The following is a 21,994-nucleotide window of genomic DNA, read 5'->3' on the forward strand; positions in this document are numbered from 1 at the left end:
TGCAACCCTCTCTTGGTGCCAAATTCTGCTTCTGGTGGTCAAGATCATCCTGTTGAAGCAATGAAGTATGAAAACCATCTTCAGTCAGTTGGCTGGACCTGTGCAGAAGCCCCTTGCTGTCCTCACTTCAACTTGCTTAATTAACATAGTAAATTTCCCACCCAAGGGTGGAGTTATCTGACCATTTTTTGATTATGCAATATATGTGCAAGCAGAATTTCCTGAACATTTTAATAAAACAATTATATAATTAGCTATCTATGTTCATCCATATCCATAAAAGCTAGTGCATAATCAAAGCAAATGCTAAAAAGTAACTTAAGTATTTAAGCAAGAGTAAAACTGCAGCACAGGGAGTTGGGTATGAGTCACTTTAGACCAACTTTGGTTCCTGTCTGCAAACGTAATAAATGTTAAGTTCTGCCTATAAGGTTAAAGTGTTTTTTCTCCTTATGTTTCTGGTTATCCTTGAAGGCTGAGCCTTGTGGCCTAACAATTATAGTGAATACCATTGATTGTACACTTTAAATAGATTTATGTTTTACTAATATGCATCAATATAATTGATTTGTTAAAAAAGGTTATGGGGACTTTTCTGAAAGTAAAATGAAACTTGTCTTTGCATTATCCTAGTTCAGAAACTAATAAAAAATGCCTCTAATTTATTTTGAATATCTTCCATTGTGTCTTAACACGTACAATTTGTTATATTCCTTTTAATACTTTCAAAGTTTTCCTTATGCTCACAAGTGTCTTCTTAATATCCTTTATCTCCTAAGCCATATTTTCTTTCATCTCCTTGAATTGATTTAGGAGATTATTTGAACATCTTTGATTAGTTGTTCCAAATTCTGTATCTCCTCTGAAGGTTTCATTTGTTCCTTTGACTGGGCCATATCTTTCTGTTTCTTAGTATGATTTGAAATTTTTCTTGCTGATGATCATTTCTTGTCTTCTGATCATTTTTATGTTTTTACTTTCAAGGTCAGTTTCTCTTTCTTCCCTAGGGCTTTGTTTTTTATTAGCTTTGTGTAAAGCTCTTCCTTGACACTTAATCTTCCTTACTTTATACTTTAGAATAGTCCAAGTTCAACTGATCAGATTTATTCACCTCTTCATCTGATTCTTGTCCTGAATATGAGAAACAATTTTTAAGATTTAGATTTTCTGCAAATTTTTCCTCTCCAGGAAAAGTTGCATTTCCTTGGTTCTTTTTCTGGGATTCTTGATCTGTTCTGTTTGTTTATATTTTGCCTCCAACGTTTTTTTACCTTCATTTCATTTTTCCTAGGTGCTTTTGTTTGGTGAAAGAGATACCACAGGGGTGACTTTCCCATTTTAGTGTTTGGAACAGTCAAGCCCCACAGGGTCCTGGGGAGGGGATCAGAAAGGACACCAGAAGCCTCTTCGACAGTTCTCCAATGCTTTTTTCCTGGCTTGCCTAGCATATACTGCCCTTCAGTTAACTGCCCAAGAGCTTGAGGAAGTGCTAAGTCTTTAAATATACAATCTTTCTGCCCATATCCATGGCACAGTTGAAACAGTGACTTTCACTGCATTTGTCTGCTGTGAGTTGAAACAGTAGCTCAGAGCCTGTGCTGAGTGGTCCAAATACACTAACCATAAGCTATGATCAGTGACTGGCTGTACTCTCCCCTGTTCTTAAGGAAGAGAATATATTTTATCACCAGCAAGCTAAGGACTGCACCCTGAGGTAACCCATCATATGAATTGGTGATGGGCAAAGTAGAAAGGAAAACTCATTGTTCTTTAATGTAGTTTATCAGTCTCTTCCTCCTGCTCTTCTCTGGATGTTGTACACTGTTCTGGCCTTCAAAGCTTCAGAACATTATTTAATAACATTTCTGCCTGTTTAATAGTTGATTTGGTGAAAAGACTGGGTCATGTATACCCATGTTCCTCCATCTTCCCTGGAAGTCCAGTACAATATTACTAGTGCTTTAAATTAACCAAACTCTTACCTTTACTGTAGACACTAATATTTCATACTGATTCAATCCACTGACAAGTTTAGATTTTTTAAAATTCTGAAACCTTTCTTAATCTCTTTCATTTTTGAAAGACTATATGGCCAGATAAAAGATTCTTAGTGGACAATTATTTCCTTTCAGTACTTTAATATTACATTCCACTGCCTTCTTGTTACCAAAGATTCTGTTGGGAAATTTACATTTAATCTACTTGGGGCATACTTGTACATAACACCTTTTATTTTTTGTACTATGCAGAGCTCTCTCCCTCTCCTTGGAATTTGACAATTTGACCACAATTTTCTGGGCATATTCCTCTAAGATATCATCCTATATGGGGATTGTTAGGATTCTTGAATGTGTATATTTATGGATTTTGCTACAGTTAGGAAGTTTCTTGCCATTGCTGCTTTGAGTATTTTTTCTGCCCTTTTCTGTTTCTTCTTCTTTAACATCTCCCATAATGCCTATATCGGTATGCTGGATTCTATGCCATAGAGATCTTAGGCTCAGTTCAGTTTTTCTAATTTTTTTCTACTTCTGTCTCAATCATTTCAATTGTCTTATCTTCCACTTTACTAAATATTTTTTCTGCCTGTTTTATTCTTCTGTTGTAACACTGGGGATTTTTTATTTCAGTGGTGAACTTAAGTTCATTTTTATAATTTCCATCTGTTTATTGAAATACTCATTTATCATGTCCTGATAATCTTCAATTTTTGAAGCACAATTTTAAGCCTTTTTTATTCTTTAGAATTTGTGTTCCTGAGTGTGATGGAGTTGGACTCAGATGTGACCTTTCTACACATGCCTCTTCTGTCACTTTTATGAACCTGTGATTGGTGCTGGGGCTGGTGTATACCCAGGATACTTAATCTCTGGACTGGACATGTGCCACCTGGGCCCTGAGCCTCAGCAGCAACAAGCTCTCCAGTTTGTTGAACTTAGCCAGGTCAGGTGACAGGGAGGTGAAGATGGTCAATCACCATATCTGGTAATTGAGAGTGTGTACAATGCAAGCAGGAGAATTCCATCCATCATCCACATAGGATCTAAGCCCCTTCATGATGTAGAGGTGGAATGGACATCACCATCCCAGGGTTCACAGGATGGAGGAATAAAATCCATATTAGAGTGAACTTTCTGGTATTCTACTATAAAACTATTGTGACTAGTAATGTAAGAAACCATAGGATTGATCTGGAGAAAGTGGCCCTGGTAGTTGCTGAGGGCAGGGAGAGGGAAGAGAAGATGAGATGTGGGGACATTTCTGGGACTTGGAGTTGTCCTAAATGATTTTGCAGGAACAAATGCAAGACATTATATATCCTGTCATAACCAACTGAATGTACTGGGGAAGAGTGTAAACTTCAATGTACACTATAATCCATGTGGTGCAGCAGTGCTCCAATATGTATTCACTAAATGCAATGAATGTGCCACAGTAATGAAAGAGGTTGTTGATGTGGGAGGAGAGGGGGGTGGGGGGTGGGGTATGTGAGAACCTCATATATTTTAATGTAACATTTTTGTGATCTATGTATCTTAAAAAGAAGACTAATAATTTAAAAAAAGAAGAAGGCAGGGAGAGGGAAAAAGGTGTAATATGGGGACATTTTCAGAACTTAGAATTGTCCCATATGATACTGCAACAACAGATACAGGACATTATATATCCTGCCATAACCTACAGAATTGAGTGGGAGAGAGTGTAAACTACAATGTAAACTACAACCATACTTAGTGGCAATGCTCCAAATGTGTTCATCAACTTCAATGAATGTACCACACTAATGAAAGAAGTTGTTAATGTGGGGAAGGGTGGGAGGTATGGGGAGTGTGGCACATGGGAATCCCTCACATTTTTTGTTTAACGTTGTGTGTAATCTAAGTATCTTTTTTAAAAAATAAACATTTTAAAAAGAATAAAAAATAAAGAAGTGGAAAAAATGTTTAAGCATTTTGAAGATCATATTTTAAAAGTCTTTTTCCAGAGGTCCATAGTCTTCTCTTCTTTGTTGATAGTTTCTGATGATTTGTTTTCTTTCTTTGGATGGGACATCATAACCTTTCTGTATTTTTGCTTGATTTTGTATTTTGTCTTGCACTCTTTTGCTGCACACTATATAATTTTAATAAATTTTATTGATACATCTTAATAAAGCATACAATTAATCTAATGTGTACAATCAGTGGTATTTGGTATTGTAACAGTTTGATATTATTTATGTTTTCCAAAAATAGATATTGGATTATATTTGTGAACTGGACTCTTCCTCTGGGCATATTATATTGTATTGGATTCAGAAGTTTCACTTTTACTTGATTACATTATGATTAAAGCTTTGACTGTACCACATCAGGACATTGAGTCCCTGCCCCCTTGGTGGGTAAGGACTGTATTAGTCAGCCAAAGGGGTGCTCATGCAAAATATCAGAAATTGGTTGGTTTTTATAAAGGGTATTTATTTGGGTTAGGAGCTTTCAGATACCAGGCCATAAAGCATAAGTTACTTCCCTCACCAAAGTTTATTTTCACATGTTGGAACAAGATGACTGCTGATGTCTGCAAGGGTTCAGACTTCCTGGGTTCCTCCCTTCCAGGGTCTTGCTTCTCTTTCTTCTGTGAGTTTACTTCCCAGAGCTCCAGCTTAAGGCTTCAGCATCAAAATCCAATATCAAAACCCTTCCAACTCTGTCTTTTGCCATGCCTTTTATCTGTGAGTCCCCACCGTCCAAGGGGTAGGAACTTAATTCCCTAATGACATGGCCCAATCAAAGGACCAATCATAACTCAATCATACCCAAGTACAGACTAGATTACAAACATAATCCTATATCTATTTTTGGAATTCACAACCATATCAAAGTGCTACAGGGGCTCACAGAGAAAACTACCTGTCAGAGGAGAGGGGTTAGTTGGAATTTCAAACTGGAGCCTGGGAAGTAAGCACACAGAGGAGCAGAGCAGTTGAACCTGGAAAGAATTGAGCCCCAGAGAGACAGACAGAGGAAGTCAACTGATAGTACAAAGATGGCCTTGCAGAGCAAGCAGGGCATTTGAGCCCAGAGAGAAACAAGCCCTCAGAAGAGGAACCCAGGAGCCTGAACTCTTGGCAGACATCAGCAGACATCTTACTCCAACACAGGACAACAGACTTTGGGAAGGGATGTAACTTAAGCTTTATGGCCTAGTAACTATAAGCTTCTATACCAAATAAATATCCTTTATAAAAGTCAACAGATTTCTGGTATTTTGAATGAGTACCTCTTTGGCTAACTAATACAGGTATAATCACATTGTTGTGTGTTCATCACTTCAATCATTATTAGAGCATTTTCATTTTTTCAATAATAATAAACAAAAAAATAGACAAGCAAACAAGAAAATTCCTCACCTCTCAATTATTCTATTTATCCCCTGATGTACATAACTGCTATTTCTGGATATTTTGCACAATTATTTGTTTGTTTATTAAGCAGTTTTATTGAGATATATTCAAATATTATATGTGAATATCAAGTGAATAATCACTGGGTTTTAGTATAATCACTAGGTTTTAGTACAATCACAATGTTGTACATTTGAAGCAGGCTAGTAAGATAGGGAATCAATAGATGGATCTAGAACCTGGCAAGAAATCCACATGAACATCCATAACCCCAAGATGGCTGCTGGAAGACCCTCCCCAAGATTCTGCCACTCAGAAGAAGCCAGGAGAAACCCCAGATATTCCCAAGGACTTTATCATTGGACCTTCCTGGGAGATTGATGGAAGAGATAATCAAAATGGTGAACATCTAGAACTCCTCCCCTGCCATTAGCAAAGGGATGGGATAATTAACAGTTCAAAAACTGGCACCAGGTCTGAGTTCTCTCTCTTGCCTCTGAACCTCAACTCTGGCTGCCTTGTCCCCCACTTGGATCACTATGCAAGTAAACCTAGGCATTTACAGCCTATAATGGAAAATTGCAGCTTGTAAATTAGCCCTCTTCATCACTTTTCAGCCCCTTCCTCTCTACCTGGGACTCCTGCACTGTTATTTTCCCCCATTTCTCTTCACTCCCTACTTGAATAAATTACTGGCCTAACTCACCCAATGTGCTCTTGAAATTCATTTCTGCAGCATAGTCAAGAACCTAAATAAAATCTGGTAACATATTTGGCAAGCCAGCCAGGAGTTTATTTGTGAGTGAAACTATGGCCTACAGCTTGTTTAATGCCTTCCTTTGGTTCTCTATTTAAAACAGGTTCACCTACAAGCCCCCACACAATTTAATCCCAGGAGGAAAGGGACCAGGGCTTGGGAATTTTCCATATCCACTCTGTGCACCCAGGCTTGTGAGATCTGACTCCAGCCAGGACGTCTGGGTGATATGGTAGTGGTTTAAATCACAGCCCTGCCAAGACAGAGCTTACCCAGCAGAGTGGCTAGCCCTGCAAAGCTTCTTTTTTAAGCCCTTTTAGCAGCCAGGGTCTTTGCCCTTGGGCTTGCCTGCTATTGCCTTCTCCTGCCCTCTCCCCTCAGAGGCAGCATAGGACAATTCAGAGGAAATGGACACATTCCTAGAAACATATAAGCAGCCCATATTGATGAAAGAAGAAATTGATGATCTCAATAAACCAATCACAAGTAAAGAGATAGAATCAGAATGATGTGGGCTATGGGTGGAAGGCTCTTTGTCTCTTCAGAAATAACTAAGCTGTTTGACTTGTGTCTCTTCAGAAATAACTAAGTTGTTTGACTTGTGGGTGTGGAACGGTAAGAGGCTGCAGTCCTGCCCTTAGGGACGGTGACAGCAGGCTCCAGTCCCAGGAAATGTTTAACAAAGCAAGGGCTATAAACTTTAAGTATTTAGGGGAAATGCAAAAACCAAGGCTTATCTAGAATGTCTGGAGTCCTTGCTAAAAGCTTACCTAAGATGTGGAAGAGATATATGCTAATTGAAGCCTATTGAGAACTGAAACAAAGGGACCATTTGGCCTTTCCTCTCTGTATAAAAGACGTTTGAAAATCTTGTTCGGGGCTCGGGATTCAAACTGAAAGCTCCCGAGTCCGGCCGGCCGTCAATAAACCATTTTTTCCTTCTCAAAATCAAAAACAAAAAACAAAAAAAAAAAAACCTCCCAACTAAGAAGAGCCCAGGGCCAGACAGCTTCACAGGTGAATTCTACAAAACATTCTGGAAAGAATTAACACCAATCCTGCTGAAACTATTCCAAAAAATCAAAACAGAAGGAACATTACCTAACTCCTTCTATGATGTCAACATTACCCTAGTACCAAAGACACCACAAGAAAGGAAAATTACAGACCAATTTCTCTAATGAACCTAGACGCAAAAATACTTAACAAAATACTTGCTAATCGTATTCAACAACACATTAAATGAATTATACACCATGACCAAGTGGGATTCATTCCAGGTATGCAAGGATGGTTCAACATAAGAAAATCAATCAATGTAATACACCATATAAACAGATTGAAGGAAAAAAATTACATTATATCTATAGATGCAGAAAAAGCATTTGACAAAATACAGCACCCTTTCTTGATAAAAACCCTCCAACAGATCGGAATACAAGGAAATTTTTTGAACATGATAAAGAGTATATATGAAAAACCTACAGCCAAGATTGTTTACAATGGAGAAATCCTAAAATCCTTCCCTCTAAAGTCAGGAACAAGACAAGGATGCCCATTGTCTCCCCTTCTATTTAACATTATCTTAGAAGTACTTGCTTGAGCACTGAGGCAAGAACCAAATATAAAAGGCATTCAAATTGGAAAGGAGGAAGTCAAAATTTCATTATTAGCAGATGACATGATCCTATACATTGAAAACCCTGAGAGATCTACAACAACGCTTCTAGAACTCATAAATGAGTTTAGGAAAGTCTCAGGTTATAAGAAAACCCTGAGAGATCTACAACAACGCTTCTAGAACTCATAAATGAGTTTAGTAAAGTCTCAGGTTATAAGATCAATGTGCAAAAATCAGTAGCATTTCTGTACACCAATAATGAGCAAGATCAGGAGGAAATCAAGAAACAAATACCATTTACAATAGTAAATTTAAAAAATCAAATATTTAGGACTAAATTTAACTAAAGATGTAAAAACCTTATACACTGAGAACTATACAAGACTGTTCAAGGAAATCAAAGAAGACCTAAATAAATGGAAGAATATTCCCTGTTCATGGATAGGAAGACTGAATATTATTAAGATGTCTATCCTACCAAAACTGATCTATACATTCAATGCAATCCTGATAGAAATCAACACAGCCTTCTTTAAGGAACTAGAAAAACTAACTATTTTATTTGGAAAGGAAAGAGGCCCCGAATATCCAAAGACATATTGAAAAGGAAAAACGAAATTGGAGGAATCACACTACCTGGCTTCAAAACATACTACAAAGCTACAGTAGTGAAACCAGCATGGTATTGGCATAAGGAGAGACACACAGACCAATGGAATCAAATTGAAAGTTCTGATATAGAACCTCAAATATATAGACATATAATATTTGATAAAGCCACCAAACCCTCTCAACTGGGAGAGAATGGCCTATTCAATAAATGGTGCTTGGAGAACTGGATATCCATATGTAGAATAATGAAAGAGGATTATCATCTCACACCTTATACAAAGATCAACTCAAGATGGATCAAAGACCTAAATATAAGAGCCAAGACCATAAATACCTTGGAAAGCAGTGTAGGGAAACATCTACAGGACCTTGTAATAGGAAATGGCTTCATGAATATCACACCAAAAGCACGAGCAGCAAAAGAACAAATAGATAAATGGGACTTCCTCAAAATTAAAGCCTTTTGCAACTCAAAGGAGTTTGTCAAGAAAGTAAAAAGGGAACCCACACAATGGGAGAAAATATTTGGCAACCATATATCTGATAAAAGACTTATAACTTGCATATATAAAGAACTCATATATCTTGAAAATAAAAAGATAAACAACTCATTTAAAAAATGGGAAAAAGATTTAAACAGACACTTCTCCAAAGAAGAAATACAAATGGCTAAAAAGCACATGAAAAAATGCTCCAAATCTCTAGCTATCAGGGAAATGCAAATCAAAACTACAATGAGATACCATCTTACTCCCATAAGATTGGCAGCTATGAAATAAACAGAAGAATACAAATGCTGGAGAGGATGTGAAGAAAGGGGAACACTCATCCACTGCTGGTGGGAATGCAGAAGGATCCAACCATTCTGGAGGACAGTTTGGTGGTTCCTCAAAAAACTAACCATAGATTTGCCATATGACCCAGCAATTCCACTGCTGGGTATATACCCAGCAGAACTGAAAACAAGGACACAAACCGATATATGTACACCAATGTTCATAGCAGCATTGTTCACTATCGCCAAAAGTTGGAATCAACCCAAATGCCCATCAACAGATGAGTGGATCAATAAAATGTGGTATACACATACAATGGAATACTACTCGGCTGTAAGAACAAATACACTACAAACACAAGTGATAACATGGATGAATCTTGAGAACCTTATGTTGATTGAAGCATCCCAGGTCTTGAAGGACAAATACTACATGACCTCAATGATATGAAATAAGCAAGCTTCCTCAGAGAGCTAGAGACTGGAAGATAGGCTTACAGGAAATCAGGGAGTGGAGGAAGGATATGAGCCGACGTCTGCAGGGGTGGAATCTATGATGAGGGGGCGGTAAGTATGAGCACAAAGAAGAGATAAAATGGGGGCAAGGGGTTGCCTTTGGGTGGGTCTTTGTGGGTTTGAGGGGGATTGGGGATGGGTGGATGGGTAATATTGCCCAAAAATTGAAGGGAGGGAGGGGCAGCATATGAACATAGGAGAGTGTCAGGTGTTGGTTGAGAGTAAAATGCTGAGAAAATCATATCAAAATATAATTAGGAGGGTTACCTGTTTAGGATGCTCGGCGGGGGTGGCCTGATGCGGGATGGACTCCTGGGGAATATCTGAATGCTCATTTTGCCAGGGTGGGTTGTACCATTGGATAGAGACCCAAGTAGTGAGAGTGAGGGTGGACCCACATCCTGGGGAGGACTAATGCCATCAAATAGAGGGAAATGTATCTCTCAAGAGAAAGGGTGTCTCCCAGGGCATTAGGGCAGTTGAGCAAGTCAGGCCCTGAACACTGTTGCAAGTATCTCTGGACGTGGCCCCTCGGGAAATGGAGATTGGCTGTCACTGTGGGATCCAAGGGGAGAGGAAAATGGATGTTGAATGGACGGAATCAAGGTAAATGTGGGGGTAAGAGAGGAGTTTCACGAGAGTACACAAGGATGGATATAAAACATGTAATATTACACCAAAAACATATAGGGGACAACAGACTAATAATGTAAACCATAATGTAAAACTTAGGATAACTAAAAATTTAGATAACTGTATATCCTAAAGTATGGACCACAATGTAAGCACAGATGTCACCTAGTTTGAAAGCTATTGTCTCAGAGTCTGTACATCAGTTTAAGTAAATATGATATGAATAAGTTATAAGATTATCGCTGTGGAAGGGAAAAGGTTTTATGGTGGATGTGTGGGAGTACTATATATTGTATATGTGAATTACTGTGATCTAAGGCTCTTGTGAAGAGAAGCTCAATAATTAGGAAAAAAGAAAAGAAAAAGATAGGAAGTAGAATTTTTCCAAATCAATACGTATTCTAGATCTAACTTTTAAACTCATTGCTATATTCCATTTTACTAGTAAGGGAAACTGACATTATATTGGGCTTCACTTTTCAGGAAGTCTTGGATCACAGAGTGGTTCAACAATGGCATCGGAGGAATACTGGTATGGGATGTTATTGACAGGCGATATATGGTTGACAGGGAGTTATACAGGGTATATGTCCAGGGTGCATGGTAATGTTTGGATATACTCATAGTGGAAACAATTAAAAACAACAGCTGGGGCGGGTACTGGGTTCCTGGCTGGGGGTGCTCTGTCGTGGTCCCTAGGTGAGCAGCGGCAGTCCCCCAGGTGCATCGTAAGGACCAGGAAGGAATGAGGGTCCAACAGTGAGCCCCTGATACTAATGACTATGCTTGTGCGCCTATACGCCTGAAATAAGAACAAGGCCTAAAGCAGCACTGTGCCTAGGAGTTTCCTCCTGACAGCCTTCATGTTACTCAAATGTGGCCAGTCTTGAAGCCAAACTCAGCATGTAGATGCAATGCATTCCCCCCAGCGTGGGGCATGACACCTGGGGATGAGCCTCCCTGGCACTGAGGGATCACTACCAAATACCAGCTGATGATGCAACTAGAAAATGACCTTGAATTAAAGGTTCAACATGGACCAGCAGAATATCCCTGTCTACATATAATAACAGGAGTTTAAAATGCTGTTTGACCTAATGCAAGGGGGAAATGGAAAGGAGAAATAAGTTTATATGGCTATGAGTCTCTAAAAAAGAGTCTGGAGGTTTTCAGAAGGATTGCCCTTATGCACACCTGAGCAGAGTCTCAGAGACAGATAAAGTAGATACAACCCCAGGTATTGGTTCTTTTGAGGGCTAAAGAGACCCATGGGTTCTGTGGTCATGGCAGATGGGGTTCACTGCCATGTCAGTTGGCCCTTCTTTGGAGCTGGTGTTTCTGCGTAATGGACTCTGACGGGATCTCTTTTCACAAGCCTTTCATGCTACTTTACTGGAATTGTATTTGGTGCTGGGGTTTAAGATATATCTAGGGGATTTGAATCTCTGGACTGACAATATGATAGCCAGGCCTTGAACCTCAACAGACTTCAACTCCTACACTCTGATTTATTGGACTTACCCCACTCAGCTAACATGGAGTTGAAGAATGTCAAGCACCACACCATGGAGCCTAGAGTGCCTACAACTGAAAGCAGGAGGATTGCATCCAGTATCCATGTGGAATCCAAGCCCCCTCTTGACATAGATGTGCAATGGACACAACCAATCCCAGGTCCACAGAAAAAATGTGGCATTGGTGTGGGAAAAGTTGCATGGTGGCTGCTGGGTGTGTGGAATGGGAGGAAGAGATGAGATGTGGAGGCGTTTTCGGGACTTGGAGTTGTCCTGAGTTGTGCTTCACAGACAATTATGGGACATTGTAGATCCCCCCAGGGCCCACTGGATGGAACGTAGGAGAGTATGGGCTATGATGTGGACCATTGACCATGAGGTGCAGTGATGCCCAGAGATGTACTTACCAAATGCAATGGATGTGTCATGATGATGGGAGAGAGTGTTGCTGTGTGGGGAGTGGTGGGGTGGTGGCGGGGGGGTTGAAGGGGACCTCATATTTTTTGAATGTAATATTTTAAAAAAATGGATAATAAAAAAATACTAAAAAAAAAAAAGATTAAAGGTGTAAACTCTCTGAGGGGAAAATGAAGCAGGCTAGTAAGATAGGGAGTCAATAGATGGATCCAGAACCTGACAAGAAATCCACATGAACATCAATAACCCCAAGATGGCTGCTGGAAGACCCTCCCCAAGATTCTGCCACTCAGAAAAGACTTCCTCTGAAAGCCAGGAGAAGCCCCAGATATTCCCCAAGGACTTTATCATTGGGCCTTCCTGGGAGATTGATGGGAAAGGTAATCAATCAAAATGGTGAACAGCTGGAACTCCTCCCCTGCAATTAGCAAAGGGGTGGGATAATTAACAGTTCAAAAAGCAGTGCCAGGACTGAGTTCTCTCTCTTACCTCTGGACCCCAACTCTGGTTGCTTTCTCCCCCACTTGGATCAGTATGCAAGTAAAACTGTGCATTTATAAGCCATAATGGGAAATTATAGGCAGTAAATCAGCCCTTTTCATCACTTTTCAGCCCCTTCCTCTCTACCTGGGCCCCCTGCTCTGTTATTTTCTCCCATTCTCTTCACTCCCTACTTGAACAAATTACTGGCCTAACTCACCCAACGTACTCTTGAAATTCATTTCTGTAGCATAATCAAGAACCTAAATAAAATCCAGTAACATATTCATCACCTCAAAAATTTTAGAACAATTTCATTAATACAAAAAGAAAGACTCCACACAAATTATCATTCCTTCCCCAACTATACATAACCAGTAATCTAATTTCATCTTTATAAATTGATTTATATTTACATTTTATATAAATGAAATCATACAATATATATTACTCTATGTCTGGTCTCCTTCATTTAGTATAACATATTGTCTGATATTAATATATTTAGTATTAACCCTACATATTTTCAACTTCAAAGTAAAATGATCTTATATATGCAATTTTACCCATATTCATATTTCACATAATATACTTATTGTTCACATATTTTTAGTTCATAATAGCACAATCATACAGAATTTGTCCTTTTGTGTATGGCTTACTTCACTTGATATAATGTCCTCTACATTCATCCATGTTGTCATATGTTTCACAATTTAATTTCCTCTTACTGCTGCATACTATTCCATCATGTGCATACACCACAATTTGGGAAATCATTCATCATTTAATGGACATCTGGGTCATTTCCACCTTTTGGCTATCATAAATAATGCTGCTATGAACATCATTGTGCAGATGTGTATTAATGTCACTGCTCTCAGTTATTCTGGGTATACAGAGCAATGGTATTGCTGGGTCCCATGGCAAGTCTACATTCAAATTCATTAGGAACTGACAAACAGTCCTCCACAATGGCTGTACCATTCTACATTCCCAAAAATAGTGAATAGGCATTCCAATCTCTCCACAGCCTCTCGAAAACTTACAGATTTCTGAGTTTTTAATAGTAGCCTGTCTAATAGGTATGAAAGGATAACTCATTGCACTTTTGATTTGCATTACCTTAAACACTAGTGATGTTGAACATTTTTTCATGTGTTTCTTTGCCACTTCTATTTCTTCTTTAGACAGGTGTCTTTTCCAGGCTTTTGCCCATTATTTCAGTAGACTATCTCTAACCTTATTATCTCTCATTACTCTAAGCCTGCCTGCCTTTGTTTGAATGCTATAAAACACTGAAAATTTCTCCAATTCAAGGAGACAGAGCTGAGGAAAATGTTCTCTTGTCTTCATAGGCCAGCCTTTGCTAAATAAAATGCGTCTCTTCTCAAAATCCTGATGTCTACTGATTGGCCCTGTGTGCCTCAGGAGAAGATTCACTTTTGGTCCACAACAATTTGTTTCCCAACATGGTACCAGGTCTTCAAGACTCTCACCTTAGGACTCCACAGTCCTATGGGATCACTGACCCTAAATGACCATGTATATATTTATCTAGAGGCTCAACATAAAGGACTCAATCCTGTTCTCACTAGCACTCATGATCCCAGTGATGTTTCTTTTTGGAAGAGAAACAGTCCTGGGAATAGACGACTTCTGGGTGAGTGACTGTAAAATACATGCTCTTAGGCAAAACTCATCTGCTCTTTTGGTTTTCAGTTACTGGGTTTTATGACTGTAGGGTAAAGCCCTACCTTAGCACAGCTTGATCTCAACCAGGTAATATAGGGTGCAAGTTCTAGGCATATGAGAGGCAATCAATAAAGTGTTTATGCTGCTTGATATTTGTCAGCATTTGCATATAACCCTATGAAGAAGAAAAAATAATATTTCTTTATACTAATGCCTGAACCCAATTGCTTTAGGATCAGGAGAGAAATGAGCTGTAATATAGAGGAAAATACTATACTACAATTAGATTTACATTATAAAAGAGAAGAAAAATTAGAAACAATCCTTTATGTGCAACATTTCATGTCTTTGTATCAGAATAAGAATTTGCAAAAGAGTTACAAAAACACTGCATCCTGAGAATCATATAATAAGAATGAAGCAAAATCTAAAATATATATTTTAATGTTTATTACTTATGTCCTCATAGGTAAAGGTAACTTATACAGGAAAGACTTCAATCCATGTTTTGTATGAATTAAATTTGTATGTATACTTAACCACAAAGACTTAAAAAACTTTAGAGGTGTAATGCTTTCATGGCTTTCAAAATTCATATAAAATTATATTATATACACTACATTGTTCCTTGAAGGAATATACTTTTATAGACCATTAGTCCTTGACTAAAAGTTTGTATAATACTATTTCAGAAGTACATTAAAATATTTTAAATATTTGGACAAACTATATGTGTGAAATATATTTTCATAATTTCATTTGTATCATTTCACAATATTATTTAGGAAGAACAAAAAAATTAGAAAAAATTAAGAAAGACATACAATATGAACGTTCTCTGTTCTGTTTCCATGTTAACTATAATTAAATCTAGATAGCCACATGTATTAGTCAGTGTTCACCAATGAAACAAAACTAACAGGAGCTATTTGTAAATAGTATGGGATTTTATAAAATTGTCTCACATGACCATGGGGATACAAAAGTCCAATTCCAAGGGCAAGCTGCAGGCCAGGGACTCCCATGAAGGTCCTTAATGAGTTCCCAAGGAGATGCTGGTGCCTGAAATGGAGATGGGAATTCACCTCCTGAATGCTGAAATCAAATCCTTTTTAAGGTCTTCAATTCATTGAATGAGAACATCAATCATTCCTGAAGGAAATACTCTCAGTTGATTGTAGATATAATCAGCCATACATGCAGACAACTTACTGATGATTAAAGTCTGTGAAATGCCCCTGTATTTCAAATAACCTAATGCTCGACCAAACAACTGGGCACCATTATCTTGCCAAATTGACATATTAACTTCACCATCACTGTCCAACCTTTGTCAACTTGGCAGCGATACATATCACCTGAAACTGTGTGTAATCTTTAAATAAAAACAATGATACATATTCACTTACAGTCCACAGCTGTCCTGAATACAATCAGAAAGCCACTACTAAATACCTCCAGAATAAGGTGATAGTCCTTGGGCAATAGTCAATGTAAACTTGACATCCTTCCATATATCAGCATAAAACCAATACAACATATGTCTTTCTTTAAAAATAATTTTATTTTTTATTATTTTTAAAAGATACAATAATTACACAAAATGTTACATTAAAAAATATGAGATTCCCATATAACCCAGTCCCCACACCCCCCACTCCTCCCATATTGACAATTTATATTCCCTTTCCCAGATTTCAGCAACTCCCATGGCCATTGTTTCCACATAAATGATATAATTTCTTCCATTGCTAGAGTCACAATATTTCTATAGTAGAATACCAGTAAGTCCACTCTAATACATATTTTATTCCTCCATCCTGAAGACATTGGGAATGGCAATGCCTACTCCACCTCTAAATCAAGAGGGGGCTTATATCCCACATGGCTGATGGATGGAATTCTCCTGCTAGCAGCTGTAGACTCTCTCAGTTCCCCGATGTGATAGTTGACCGCCATCACCTCCCTGTTAGCTAACCTGGGTAAGTCGAACAAACTAGAGAGTAGGTGTTGCAACTCTGCTGAGGCTCAGAGACCAGCTTGCACATTGACAGTCCAGAGATTCAAGTTTCCTGAGCATACACTAACTCCAGTGACAACCATAGGTTCAGTAAAAGTAACATAAGAGGAATCCATAGAGTGGTCACATTGGAATTCCACTCCATCACACTTGGGAGCACAATTTCCAAAGTAGGACCCACTGGCAAGGCGCTGAACTCCAGAGCCATCCATCATGACTGTAGGACCTCAGTGTCTCCATAGCCCTCAGGAGGACCAGTACCAGGGGTTGTAACACTTTGACTGTCTCTGAGACCCTGCTGAGATGTGTGTAAGGGCAACCCCTCTGAAGACCTCCCAACTTGTTTTGAAGTCTCCTAGCTATGTAAACCCACTTTTCTTTGCCATTTCCCCCTTTTATTCAAGGTTTATTTCTAGTTGCATCACCAACTGGTGCTTGGTAGTATTCCCTTGGTGCCAGGTAGGCTCATCTCCATGAGTCATGCCCCATGCTAGGGGGAAGGTAATGCATTTGCTTAGAGAGTGGAAATATTTCAGCAACATGGAAGCTCTCAGGAGGTAACTCTTAGGCACACTGCAGCTCTAGGCCTAGTTGAAATTTCAAGCACACAACTCATAAGCATAATCATCAGTACCAAGGGCTCATTGTTGCACCTTTCTTTTTCACTGGTGTTTGCCCTTTTACTTGGGGTCATTGAGATCCCTGAAGGCTTTGTTGTGCTGGAGTGTTCTCAGGGCCCATGTTAACTGGATGTATTGTTCCCAGGTCTGTGTCCCCTAAATCCTGGTGGTCCACACTCCAGAGATACACACCTTGAGTCTGCAATATCACGGACTTCCCATCCCCAAATCCACCATGCCCTGAGGTCTGTCTGAGGCCCTTGATTACCTTAGTGCTCTGTGCTTTTGTTGTTTTTTTCCTCCTTGAGCTTGGAGGAGTGTACCAGCTGACTTGGGGAGAGTCTGGGAAGAAAGGAGAGGTGAATTTGCTGAGAAAGCCCAATTTACCTAAATGCCCTGGGATAGGAAATTTGGTCTGGGAGAAGGTGGAGTCAGAAAATCAATTAGACCTCCCCTAGCACACCTAATGGGGAGGGACTATAAGAGGTGTTATCCAAGCTTCCAATAGCATATTTAGGGTTTTTTGTGAGGTCTAGGTGTTCTCACACTGGAAATAAAAAATTACAGTCTTCTGTGTTGAGTTGGTTCAACAAGGACCTACTTGAACCTCCTACCGGACCTCTCAGGCAGCTTTCCTGCTGCGCTGGGAGAGAGAGAAGTGAGGAAGGGAGAAAGGGGGAAGGCCAGATCCCTAAGCATATTATTTAACTGCAAAGAGGATAACTAGCTGAAACGTTGGTTCTTTTTTTGTTTGTTTGTTTTGTTTTTGTTCTGTCATGGTTGCTAATATTGCAATGTCTCCTAGCCTTTTCTCCCGTTTTATCACCCAAGGTCCTTTTCCATTTATTTGTTTTTTTTTTTCTATTTTTTTCTTGATTGTTTTCCCCTTTTTTCTTTGCCCCTTTTTCCTCTTCTCTTTTTTCTTTTCTCTCTTATCTTCTTTTTTATTTTATTTTCTTTATATAATAAGTGCTGCAGGGAGCGCATCACATTTGTGTGTTTCCTCATCCTCCATTTCCTCTTTTATGTGTGTATTGATTTTGGCCACCTACACTAACCACTTTCCCCTACATCTTTCTATCCTCCATCATCACTGCTTCTCTTAAATTCTATGGCCCCCAAATTGTCTGACTTTTTATTTCTAATACCTTTATCTTGTTTTCTGTCTTTCATCCACTCTTGCTATTATTATCTTTCTTTTCTCTTTCCCTCTCTCATGAAAACACTGGCCTTTTAATTCATACTACATTCCTCACCATATTCAGTTGACTGTCTCATTATAGGTACTCTACTTACTGCTGTAACTCTATGCAAATTACATGAGTCTAATATCAATTCTCCTAGATATCACATTGTTGCTCTGCTAACATTTATTACCAATACTACTTTATACATTTATTTTCTCACTCATTTTGCTTTCCCTGGTCCTAATATTTTCCTACAAAGTGATATTAGCCAGCAACAAGAAAATAGAGTAAGAAGAACAAAGTGACAAAGAGAAGACAAAGCACTTATGCAAGAACAACAACTAATTAATCCCCAAGACTAAACAAAGAAGCTAAGGAACTGATTAAACCCTTCAAGATAAAATGATGACCAGACAGCAACAAAAAACTACAAACCAAACTAATAATCAGGAAAACATGGCAGAATCAAATGAACAAACTAAAACCAGGAAGAGAAGCATAACATCAGACAAGTAATTAAAGCTCTCAAAACATTTATTAGAGACCAACTTAAAGAAGTAAAGGAAGAGATTAACAATATGAAAAAAACACTTGGAGAGAAAATTGCAGACATACACAAAAAGATAACAGATATGATGGTGATGAACACCACAGTTCAGGAAATCAAAAATACACACTCAGGGAAACGGACTTTGGCCCAGTGGTTAGGGCATCCGTCTACCATATGGGAGGTCCGCGGTTCAAACCCCGGACCTCCTTGACCCGTGTGGAGCTGGCCAGGTGCAGTGCTGATGTGCGCAAGGAGTGCCGTGCCATGCAAGGGTGTCCCCCGCGTGGGGGAGCCCCACGCGCAAGGAGTGTGCCCATGAGGAAAGCCTCCCAGCATGAAAAGAAAGAGCAGCCTGCCCAGAAATGGCGCCGCCCATACTTCCTGTGCCACTGACGACAACGGAAGTGGACAAAGAAACAAGACACAGCAAATAGACACCAAGAACAGACAACCAGGGGAGGGGGGGGGGAATTAAATAAATAAATCTTTTAAAAAAAATACACACTCAGCAAATAGCAGCAGATTAGAAGAGGCAGAGGAGTGAATTAGCCATGTGGAAGACAGTACATCTGAAATAAAACAGAGAGTAGAACTGATAGATAAGAGGATAGAAAAATTCAACTGGGGAAACGGACTTGGCCCAGTGGTTAGAGCGTCCGTCTACCACATGGGAGGTTTACGGTTCAAACCCCGGGTTTCCTTGACCCATGTGGAGCTGGCCCATGCGCAGTGCTGACACGCGCAAGGAGTGCCGTGCCACGCAGGGGTGACCCCCTCGTAGGGGAGCCCCACGCACAAGGAGTGCACCCCGTAAGGAGAGCCGCCCAGTGCGAAAGAAAGTGCAGCCTGCCTAAGAATAGTGCCACCCAATGGAGAGCTGACACAACAAGATGATGCAACCAAAAGAAACACAGATTCCCCTGCCACTGACAACAGAAGTGGAGAAAGAAACAAGACGCAGCAAATAGACACAGAGAACAGACAACCAGGGAGAGGGGGAGGGGTAGGGGTAGGGGGATAAATAAATAAATCTTTAAAAAAAAAAAGGAAAATTCAAACTGGAACTTAGGGACATGGATGACAATGCAAAATACTCAAACATACATATTATAAGCATCCCAGAAGGAGAAGAGAAGGAAAAGGGGACAGAAGAGATGTTGGAGGAAATAATGGCTAAAAACTTCCCAAATCTACTGAGAGAGATGGATGTACATGTCCAGGAAGCACAACACACCCCAAACTCCATAAATCCCAACAGGCCTACCCCAAGACATATACTTGTCAAATTATCCAATGCTCAACACAAAGAGAAAATTCTAAAAGCAGCAAGACAAAAGAGAACAATCACACACAAGGGAGGCTCCATAAGATTAAGTGCTGATTTCTCATCTGAAACCATGGAGGCAAGAAGGCAGTGGTATGATAGAGTCAAGGTACTAAAAGAAAAAAATTTCCAACCAAGAATACTCTACCCAGCTAAACTAGCATTCAAAAATGATGGAGAATTCAAAATATTCACAGATAAACTGAAATTAAAAGAGTATGACAACAAGAATCCTGCCCTTCAAGAAATACTAAAGGGAGTTCTGCAGGAAGAAAGAAAAAAGCAGGAGAGGCAGAGGTGGAGGAGAGTGTAAGAGCAACAAAAAAGACAAAAAGAGAAGGAATAAAACAAACAAAATATGACAAACACAAATACAAACAAATATGGCTAACATTAATAATTCCTTGAAAGCAATAACACTGAATGTCAATGGATTAAACTTACCTATCAAAAGATTCAGACTGGGAGATTGGATAAGGAAATATGACCCTCTATATGCTGTCTACAAGAAACACATCTTAGACTCAGGATTCAAGGAGGTTGAAAGTGAATGGCTGGAAAAATATCTTACAAGCAAACAAGGACCAAAAAAAGGCAGGAGTACCTATATTACTATCAGACAAAATAGACTTTAATGTGAAAAAATTGTGAGAGACAAAGATGGATCCTACATATTAGTGAAAGGGATAATCTTTCAAGAAGAATGAACAATCATTAATATTTATGCTCCTAACAAGGATGCCTCCAAATACGTGAGGCAAACACTGGAAAAACTAAGTGAAAGAATAGATGCCTCAACAATTATTGTGGGGGACTTTAATACACCACTGTCAACTTTGGACAGAACATCTCAAAAGAGAATCAATAAAGAAACAAAAACTTTGAACAATATATTAGAGGAGCTGGATCTAATAGACATAAACAGATCACTACAGCTGAATACAGCGGGATATACTTTTTCTCAAGTGCACATGGATCATTCTCCAAGATAGACCATATGTTGGGCCACAAAGAAAGTCTCAATGAATTCAGAAAGATCGAAATCATACAAAATAATATCTCTGACCACAGTGGAGTGAAGCTGGCAATCTGCAAGGGCCAGAGGTCCAGATTTCACACCAAATATGGAAATGAAATAGCACACTCTTGAAAAACAGTGGGTCAAAAATGAAATCTCAAGAGAAACCACTAACAACCTTGAAATTAATGAAAATGATAACACAACATACCAAAACTTATGGGATGCAGCAAAAGCAGTACTGAGAGGGAAATTTATAGCCATAAATTAATACATCAAAAAAGAAAAAAAAGTGAAAATTGAAGAACTAACTGCACATTTGGAGGAATTAGTAAAAAAAACAACAAAGTAAACCCAGAGGAAGGAAAAAGAAAGAAATAACAATGCTAAGAGCAGAATTAAATATACAGAAATTAAGAAAGTACTTGAAAAGATAAAGCTAAAAGCTGGTTCTTTGAGAAGATCAATAAAATTGACAAACTCTTAGCTAGACTAACAAAGATAAAAAGAGAGAAGATGCAAAAACACAAAATAAGAAATGAGAAAGGAGTTATCACCATTGACCCCACAGAAATAAATACTATCATAAGAGGATACTTTGAAAAACTATATTCCAACAAAAAGGACAATTTAGAGAAAATGGACAAATTCCTAGACTCAAACAAGCAGCCTATATTGATGAAAGAAGAAATTGATGACCTCGACAAACCAATCACAAGTAAAGAGATAGAATCAGTCATTAAAAACCTCCCAACTTAGAAGAGCCCAGGGCCTGACGGTTTCACAGATGAATTCTTCAAAACATTCTGGAAAGAACTAACACCAATCTTGCTGAAACTCTTCCAAAAAAATCTAAACAGAGGGAACATTAC

The sequence above is a fragment of the Dasypus novemcinctus genome, chromosome 25, assembly GCF_030445035.2.
Source record: "Dasypus novemcinctus isolate mDasNov1 chromosome 25, mDasNov1.1.hap2, whole genome shotgun sequence".
Taxonomy (NCBI): Eukaryota; Metazoa; Chordata; class Mammalia; order Cingulata; family Dasypodidae; genus Dasypus; species Dasypus novemcinctus.